Source organism: Suricata suricatta, chromosome 15 (assembly GCF_006229205.1).
Source record: "Suricata suricatta isolate VVHF042 chromosome 15, meerkat_22Aug2017_6uvM2_HiC, whole genome shotgun sequence".
NCBI classification, from domain to species: domain Eukaryota; kingdom Metazoa; phylum Chordata; class Mammalia; order Carnivora; family Herpestidae; genus Suricata; species Suricata suricatta.
In genome coordinates, this window is record NC_043714.1 from 49,317,973 (window position 1) to 49,328,137 (window position 10,165).

Consider the following 10,165-nt stretch of genomic DNA (forward strand, 5'->3'; position numbering starts at 1 on the left):
TACTCTTAACCATTTTATAGCTATCATCTATTTTAACCTTTAAAAGGATTGTTTAAAGTTTATTTTGAGAGAGAGAGAGAGAGAGAACATGCATGAGCAGGGAAGGAGCAGAGGTGGGGGGAGGGGGAGAGAATCCCAGGCAGGCTTCATTCTGTCAGTACAGACAATGTGGGGATTGAACTCACAAACCATGGGGTCATGACCTGAGACAAAAATCAAGAGTCAGAAACTTAACTGACTGAGCTCCCCAGGCACCTTTAACTCAATCGTTTTAAAAGCTCTTGGGAAAAATTTTCATTATCCTAACTGAAAAATACAACCGCAACAACACTTTCTTAAAGAGAACAGTAGTGTTACGGACTGAATGTTAGTGTCTCTCCAAAGTTCATATGTTGAAACCCTACTCCCCAAGTTGATAGTATTAGTTGTGGGGCCTTTAAGAAGTAACGAAAATTAGATGAGATCATGGGAGTTGGGCCCTCATGAATGTGATTAGTGCCTTTATAAGAATGGCAAGGGAGCTCACTCCCTCTCTGCTGTCAGCCCTGTGAGGATACAGGAAATCCATAATCTGCAACCCAGGAGACAGTCTTCACCAGGACCCATACATACCAGCACCCTAATCTCCAACTTCCAACCTCCAAAACTCTGGAAAACAAATTTCTATTGTTTATAACCCACCCAGTCTATGGTACCTTGTTTTAGCCTGAACTAAGCTCACTAGGAAACTTGTCTAGATTTTACAGACTAAGTGGCAGAGTCAAAATGGTAAGTGACGTAGGAAAGACTTACGTCCAGCTGTCAGCTTGGTCATTTTCTCCCTACTTCATTTTCTCATGTGCAAATTGAAGGCAATAAATCAAGCTCTAGAATGGAGCATATCTAAAGTCAACTGAGGCAATCAAGATCTGCACAAAAATAGTTAACCTCTCATCAGCGTTAATCAGCAAAAATATTTATGGAAAGCTTTTTATTCTAGATATATAAAAATATTCAGTTTTTTAAAAAACACAAGTTTGAAATTCATTTGTTGAGTATAGAATCCATTCACTTGATTCAAAGTTCACAAAATGTAAAATAATGTACTAGTGTCCCATAGCCACCCTGACCATGAAACTTGGGAAGCATGAATTTTTAGCTATATTCAATAGATCTAATATGTAGTATTTTCTTTATAATTCTTTTCCATATATTCCACAATTCCTTGGTTATTCTCTTTACTCAAAAGTTTTAAGATAAAGTTTTTGTATTTTATTTTCTTTCTTGGCTGCTTTTCCCCCTCTGTTTTAAAAAGGGTTTCTAAGTTTGTTATAATTTTTACTTGTATTACACTGGAATCACATAATGTTGTTTGTGCTATTTCTACTTTTTTAGGATTTCTCTAGGTTTTGCTTATGGCCTTGTGTATACTTAAATTTTTTAGTATTATAGAAATATTTGGAAATAGAGTATGTTCTGAGTATCTGAGTGTGTGTGTATGTGAGTATGTAGTTTACTTAGGGGTTCTAAATTATCACCTTTTTTTCATGTCCAATCAACTGTCATGAATTATAAAATAGTAACTATATCCCTCACTGAAAATCTCTTCTACTTTTCTTATACTTCCTATGTTGTCTTTTTTTATTCTGTGAATATTGATGCTATATTATTCGATGCACAGGTATTCGTAACTATTATAAGTTGGACATTTAACATTAAAATGTACCCTTCTTTATTTAATATGTTTGAAGTCTGAGTTCAGTGTATCAGATAATGAAATGACAAACACTGCTTTCTTTTGTTTTCACTGGCCTGGTATGTTTATCAATTATTTTCAACTTTTATGATTCATTTGTTTTAGGTGTGGCTCTTATATACAACATAAAATGGAGTCTTAATATGTGATCTAATCAGAAAGCCTTTTTTCTTTAATAAGTGAGTTTACTGATATGGCAATATGCTTAATTGTAACGTGTCACTATACATTTACCTAGTTTCTATTAATTTCTTACTTTATAAAATTCCCTATCTTCTTTCCTCTCTCTTCTATACCATTTGGTATTAATAATTATATTATCTTTCTTAATATTTAAATTTGTGTTCTTCCATGTATGAAATTTACTAATTGATTTGTCACCAGTTATTTAAAATGAAGAGAAATAATTTACTCAACATTATTTGCTCCTTCCACTCCTAATTTTTGTTGTTTCAATTTTTTGCCACACCAGCAGCGTATATAATACTCACTGTATTCTGCCATATTGAACTCCACCCTTATTTCAGTGTTTTCAGGAGACCTAATTAAAGACTCAGTGCTTATCAAGAGTGATCTTAAATTCATTGTTCACAGTTTGCCCAGTTGAAGTTCTTTATGAGAATCATCAAGAAGTCTCATGAAAACAATATTCCCTCTGAAATTGATGTCTGATGTGTCATCACACTGAACATCACTTTGAGGAAGCATAAAATCTTTGGTCATGCTTCCTTTCTTTGACTGTTTTTGTTGATATTCCTCCACGTTCTCTCAGCATTGGCTTTTGCTGTAGAAAAGTCTGAAGACAGCCTCATGTTTTTACCCCTTATAGGTAATTATATTTTTCTTTACTCCTCAAATATTTCTTATTTTATCTTCAAAGTTGAGCATGCTTGGGGCACCTGGTGGCTCAGTCGGTTAAGCATCCAGCTTCAGCTCAGGACATGATCTCACGGTTTGTGAGTTCTAGTCCTATGTCCGGCTCTGTGCTGCAGCTCAGAGCCAGGAGCCTGCTTCCAATTATGTGTCTTCCTCTCTCTCTCTGTCTCTCCCTCTCTCCTCCAAAAAGAAATAAACATTTTTAAAAAATTAAGAAAAGCAAAGTTGAGCATGCTTACTTGGTTATAACGCTGCTGTCTTTCCTGGATCAACTTTCCCTGGAACACGATGTATACTTAGGCAAATTCAAAGTTCTTTTATTGCAAGAAAGTTAATTACAAATGTTTTCTCTGATCCATTATTTTGTTTTTCTCTATTGGGAATTGCAAAGTCTCTCTTTGCCTATCTTCCTTATCCATTTTTCTTTGATCTTTCCTTCTTTCACAACCATTTCATATTGTACACTTTACAGTGTTTTCAACAGTGTTCCCTTGCAAACAACCACAACAAAAAATATAAAAGGAGATGCAAAGGTGGAGAGAAGGATAAATGCAAACAAAATATAAATACAATACAATATACAAACACAAATAAGAGAATATTTGTTTTCAATAGTCTCTTTTGTCTGCTCCCCCTTGTTTTCCTTCTGTCACCACTACCATTTTTCTATTTTTATTTCTTCCCCAGGATCCCTGAGCTTTGCCAGGTCACACTTCATTTCTTTCTATCATTTTACCATCTCTTCCCAGAGGTCTTGCGTTTCTGTCCATTGCTCTTGTTTCATGGAAGCAATTTTTTTTTTATCATGTGTTTTTAACTCACTTTGCGATTTTTTTTTCTTAAAATAGATCTAAGTCTGCTCTTTGTTTTTCCTGACCTTCCTCCACTTTCTCCTTCTCCTGCTCCTCCTCCTTTTCTTCTATCTCCTCCTTCTTCTCTCTTTCTTTCTCTCATTCTTTCTCCTCCTCACCCCAACTTGTTCTCTTTTTATGTCCTTTAGGTGATGGTGGAACGGTTTGATAAGGCGAACAAAATGGATTAGTTTGTTAAAACTTTTTTCACTGATCCATGAATGGACACCTTTAATCTTTTATCATTTATTTCTTTCCCTATTAATAATAGAAAAACACCACCAAACCACTACTCAATATTAGACTGGAATATTAACTATATCACAACTCTTTACCCCTCCCTCTTTCTGTCTTCCAACTTCATCGAAACTAATCAGTATCCTGAGACTTAGTTTTATCAATCTTCTACCTTTCAAAAACTGAATTCCATTACATATGATATGTGTATATATTTTATGTGCACATATACACATACATTCCAAAAATATGTTGTTTTACTTTAATGGTTTTCAACTTTATAAAAGCCAATTACACATGATATGCAAAGAGATTTAAAAATAATAACTTTCATCAGATAAATAAAGATCAAGAATAAAATGGAATAACATTTTATACCCATTCTATTGGCACAAATTAAGTGTGATAAGGTCTTTGAGATCTCTTTTATGTAATCATTCCTGGGTTGTTGTTTTTTTCTGTTGTAGAAACTTTTTATAAACTTACAAGCTACCATCCTTTTTTTGGCACTCACTTTTGAAGGAGTTGGGTTTTGGTTCCTGAGATCAATTATTTACAGAAAGAATGAATATAGAGTGTGAGTGATATTCCTAGATAACTGAATTTATTTTTTACTGTAGGGTTTTGGATGTGAGTTATAGTAACTCTTATTTTTTCCCAGAAAGTGAGTTTTGATTTAGATCTACCTCGTATGTTTGTCACAGTGAAACTAGTTCCAAGTAACAACTCTAGGCACTAACTGGTTTATATTGTTTCTGCTGCACAACAGTAAGTAAATAGGATTTCAGAATTACATTTCAGGTTTTATATCTTACCTCCCAAGATCATATACTCATGTGTAAAAATATTAATTTTGAGGCCATAATGGGGCAAAAGGAATTGGAGTTATCTTCTATTTAAAATCACTTAAACCAAAGATAGAATATATGAAACAACAGTTGTCAGATGCTGATCCATGAAAGAGAGGAAGCAAATGAGGCAAGCCCTCCCAAGTGTTTCAGGTGAATTCCTAAAGAATGTTTCCAGGCTTCTTGGCAGAATAAAGGAACCCAGGAAGAGCCTCACAGTCTATTTGAGGAGATTGAGGTGAGCCTCCAAAAACACCAAGGTAGTTAAAATTTACAGGGCAGAATACTAGAGAAAGCTTCATAGAAGTGGAGGGGGAGGTTGGGTCTAGGTACATTTTGAATATTCTACTGAGTACTGATCAGTATGTTTATTTAAAAAGCTATTCAAGATCAAGTTTAAAAAAAAACAGAATCAAATGGAGGAAGTAGAAAATCCCTGGACCTCAAACAGGGAAAAGAATTGTCCATGTTTCCACCAGCTAGAGTAGAAGAATATTGCAATACATGGGATACCTAAATCCTAAAGGGCGTTTTCACAGTAGGAGAAAAACTATAGTTCTAAAATGATTTCTGGGCCTGGGTGGCTCCGTCCGTGAAACCTCTGACTCTTGATTTTGGCTCAGGTCATGATCTCATGGTTCATGAGTTCTCTCTCTCTCTCTCTCTCTCTGTACCTCTCTATCTCTCTATTTCTATCTCAAAATAAATAAATAAACTTTAAAAGTAAAATAAAATAACTCTGTTCTGCTCAGACCAAACATAGCTTAAAAGCAGGACTCAAAGAATCTTTTCCCAATTTCCACTCTCCATGAACAGAGTTTAAGAATACTTTGAAATATATGAACAACCAAGAAGAAAACTTACAATGTCTGATATTTAATGGATAATTGTCAGGCATATAGAGAAGCAAGCTCTGAGATCCATAAAAAGAAGGAAAAATCTTAGTCAAAACAACCTAGAATTGACAAGTGATGGGATTAATATACAGAGATATCAAAACAGTTTTATAACATTTTTGCACATGCTCCAGAATATAGAACAAAATATGAATATGTTAACATAGTAGATATAAAAGAAGATCCAAAATGTAATTTTAGAGATGGAAGGTATAATGTGAGATAAAAATTATGCTTGATGAGATTAACAGATTGGACATTGCATAATAAAGGTTAATTTAAGACAATGTAATACATACTATCCAAATTCAAACACAGAAGGAAAAAAAGACAGAAAAATTCAAAGTAGATCAGTGAATTCTGGGATAACTTTAAGCAGTCTTACATAAGTTTAATTGGAGTCTCAAATAAGGGGAGAATGGAAATAAGATAGAAGAATATTTGAAGAAATAGTAGTCAAAACATTCCACACTTCATGAGTACCATTAATTGACCCCAAAAGCTCTTACAATCTCAAGCAAAAGAAAATTGAAGTAAACAACACAAATTCACATTACAACTTCTTACAATAAATAATAAATAGAAAAATTTTAAAGCCTCCAAAGTAAAAAGACACACAAAACGCAAAGATAATAAAGCAGACTTCTCTTCAGATACAATACAAGCCCAAAGATAATAGAACATGTTTATAGTACTAAGTGATAACACCGTAAACCTACAATTCTAATCTCAGTCAAATGTCTTTTTTTTAATGTAAGAAAATCTTTTCTAGACGTTCTAAAGCTAACGGAACTATTACCAGCAGAATACTGCAAGAAATGTTAAAAGGAATTATTTTGGGTGAAGGAAAGTGATATCAGATGAAAATTTGGATCTTTATAAAGCAAGGAAGAGCACCAGAAATGTAACTATTAAATAATTGTCTCTTATTTTTAAATTACAATAAAATACTTGAGTGTTTAAAGAGAAATATTGTAATGAATTTTAGGGTTTATAATACATATAGAAGTAAAAAGTATGACAATAATAATGTAAAGGCCAGCATTACCATAATACTAAAATGAGAAAAAGATATTAGAAGGGGCAAAAAAAAACTATAGACCAATATCTATCATCTACAGACACAAAACTTTATAACAATATTTTAGAAATTCAAATTTAATAATATTTGAAAAAATAATATATCATGGTCAAGTGAGATTTATCTTGATGCAAAGTATATTAAATAATATTAATGCTTTAAAATATAAAATATATATATTAGTGCCAACTAGTAATAATTTAAAAATATATCAATGTAATTCATTGTACCAAGAACTTAAAAGGAAAAACCATAGATCATCTGAAGAAATGTGGGGAAAACATTATGATAGCCAACTGAGGGAGACACAAAACTGAAGCAGGCTCCAAGCTCTGAGCTGTCTGCACAGGGCCCTATTCAGGGCCCACACTCACAAGATCCTGACCTGTGCTGAAGTTGGATGCTTAACCAACTGAGCCACTCAGGTACCCCAGGCCACTACTTTTAAGAGGAGGAGGGGCACCTGGGTGGCTCAGTTGGTTGACCGTCCAACTTTGGCTCAGATCATGATTTCGCAGTTTGTGAGTTCAAACCCTGTATCAGACTCTGTGCTGACAGCTCAGAGCCTGAAGCTTGCTTCAAATTCGGTATCTCCACCTCTCTCTGCCCCTCCCCAGCTCATGCTCTGTCTCTGTATTTCAATAATAAATGCTTAAAAAGTCAAAAAAAATTTAAAGAAAAAGAGGAGGAGACATGGCTGACTTTCTTCAGACATAGGGACAAACACAGAGAGTCAAAATGAGGAAATACAAGAATATGTCCCAAGTGAAAGAATAGGACAAAATTACAGCAGGATAGCTAAATAAAATGGAGATAAGTAATATGCCTGAAATTTAAGGTAATGGTCACAATGATACTCACTGGATTTGAGAAGAGTGGAAGACTTCAGTGAGACCCTCAATAAAAAGAAAGAAAACATAAAAAAGAACTAATCAGGATAAAAAACTCAATAACTGAAATTAAAAATACACTCAAGGGAATAAATAGTAGACTACAGAAAGCAGAAGGGCATGTCAATGACCTGGGGACAGAGTAATGGAAAACAATCAGGCTGAACAAGATAGAGAAAAATAATAATAGTAGTAAATGAAAACAGATCAAGGGAACTCAGCAACACCATGCAGCACAATAACTGCATTATAGAAAACTCAAAAGGGGAAGAGAGAGAAAAGGGGATAGAAAATGCATCTGAATAGATAATAGATGAAAACTTCCTAAATCTGGGGAAGGACACAGAAATTCAGATCCAGGAGGCACAGAGAAACACTAGAAAACCAATCCAAGGAGCATATCAAGATACATAGTAATAAAATGACAAAAAGTATTGATAAAGAGAGAATTTTAAAAATAGAGAAAAGAAAACAGTTACATACAAGGGAAACACCACAAGGCTCTCAGTTAATTTTTCAGCAGAAACTTTGCCAGCCAGAAAAGAGTGGCATGATATAATCTAACAAGAATACTCTATCCAGCATGGTTATCATTCAAATTAGGAGAGTTAAAGAGTTTCTTAGACACACAAAAGTTAAAGGATTCATCTCTATTAAACCAGTCTTCCAAGATATGTTAAAGGGAACTATTTGAGTGTTAAAAGAAGATCATAAGCAAGAATGATAAAAGTAGGAAGCACAAAGCAGTAAAATTAAATATACATTTATATAAAAATAAGTAAAAGGATGCATAAAATAGAAAGATGTAAAGTATAATACCACATACGTATAAATTTAGAATTTTAGAAACTTAAGTGACCGTAAACTTGATATAGACAGCTACAAGCAGAAGACGTTATATATAAACCTGACAGTAACCACAAGTCAAAAACCAGTAAGAGATTTGCAAAATAAAGAGAAGGGAATCCAATTATGTCACTAAAGAAATCTAGCAAACAAAGAGAACAACAGAAGAAAGAAACAGAGAAGAACTAAAAAAAAAAAAAAAAAAAAAAAACTTTAAAACAAATAACAAAAGGGCAATAAAGACTATCAATAATTACTTTCAATGTAAATGAACTAAATGTTCCAATCAAAAGTCATAAGGTGATTGAATGGATGAAAAAGAAACACCTATCTATATGCTGATTACAATAGACTCCATTCAAAGCTAAAGACACATGCATATTGAAAGTGAAGGGATGGAAATGCATTTATCATACAAATGGAAGTGAGAAGAATGGTTAGCAATACCTATATTGCACAAAATAGACTGTAAAACAAAGACTGTAAGGAGAGACAAATAATGGCCCTATATACTCACAAAGGGAATAATCCAATAAGAAAATAAAGCAATTATAAATATTTATGCATCCAACATAGGAGCACCCAAGTACAGAAAGTAGTTAATAATGAACGTAAAGGAAATACTTGATAAGAATACAATAATAGTAGGAGACTTTAGCACCTCACTTACATCAATGGATAGATTATCCAAACAGAAAATCAACAAGGAAACGGGCTTTGATTGACACATTGGACCAGATGGATCTAACGATATATTCAGAACATTCCATACTAAAACAGCAAAATATGTATTCTTTGCAAGTGCACATAAAGCATTCTTCAGAGTAAGTCACATTAGGACACAAAACAAGTCTCAACAAATTTAAAATGTTGAGGTAATATCATTCATCTTTTCCAAAGGTGCAGCTACAAAACTAGAATCAACCATGTGAAAGAAAAAATCTGGAAGTAACACATATACATGGAGGTTAAATAACATGCTAAGAAACAATAGGGGCGCCTGGGTGGCTCAGTCGGTTAAGCCTCCGGCTTCGGCTCAGGTCAGATCTCACGTTTGTGGGTTCGAGCCCCGCATCAGGCTCTGTGCTGACAGCTAGCGCAGAGCCTGGAGCCTGCTTCCAGTTCTGTGTCTCCTTCTCTCTCTGACCCTCCCCCTCTCATGCTCTCTCTCTCTGTATCAAAAATAAATAAAACATTAAAAAAAATAAAAAAAAAAAGAAACAATAAACGGGTCAACCAGGAAATTAAAGAATAAATTAAAAAATACATAGAGGCAAATGAAAATGAAAACACGACAGTCCAAATTCTTTGGGATGCAGCAAAAACTGTTCTAAGAGGGAAGTTTATAGCAGTACAGGTCTACCTCGAGATAAGAAAAATATCTCAAATAAACCTAAACTTACACCTGAAAAAATCTATAGAACAAGAACAAACAAAATCCCAAACCAGTAAATGGAAGGAAACAATAATGATTGGAACAGAAATTTTAAAAAATAGAAACTAAAATAACAACAACAACAATAAAACAGATCAATGAAACCAGGAGCTGGTTCTTTGAAAAGATTAACAAAACTGATAAACCTTTAGCCAGACCCATAAAAAATTGAGAGGGGGGAGGGGAGAGAGAGATTGAGATAGGATTCAAATAAATAAAATCAGAGATGAGAGAGGAGAAATAATAACTGACACCACAGAAATACAAAGAATATTATAGGCCAACAATTGGACAACCTAGAAGAAATAGATAAATTCTTGAACTATATAACCTCCCAAAGCCTAATCAGAAGAAAAAAAATTTTTTTGAACAGACTAGCACCAGCAACAAAATTTAATCAGTAAACAAAAAACCCCCAACAAACATAAAGTCCAGGACCAGACATCACAGGTGAATTGCACCAAACATTT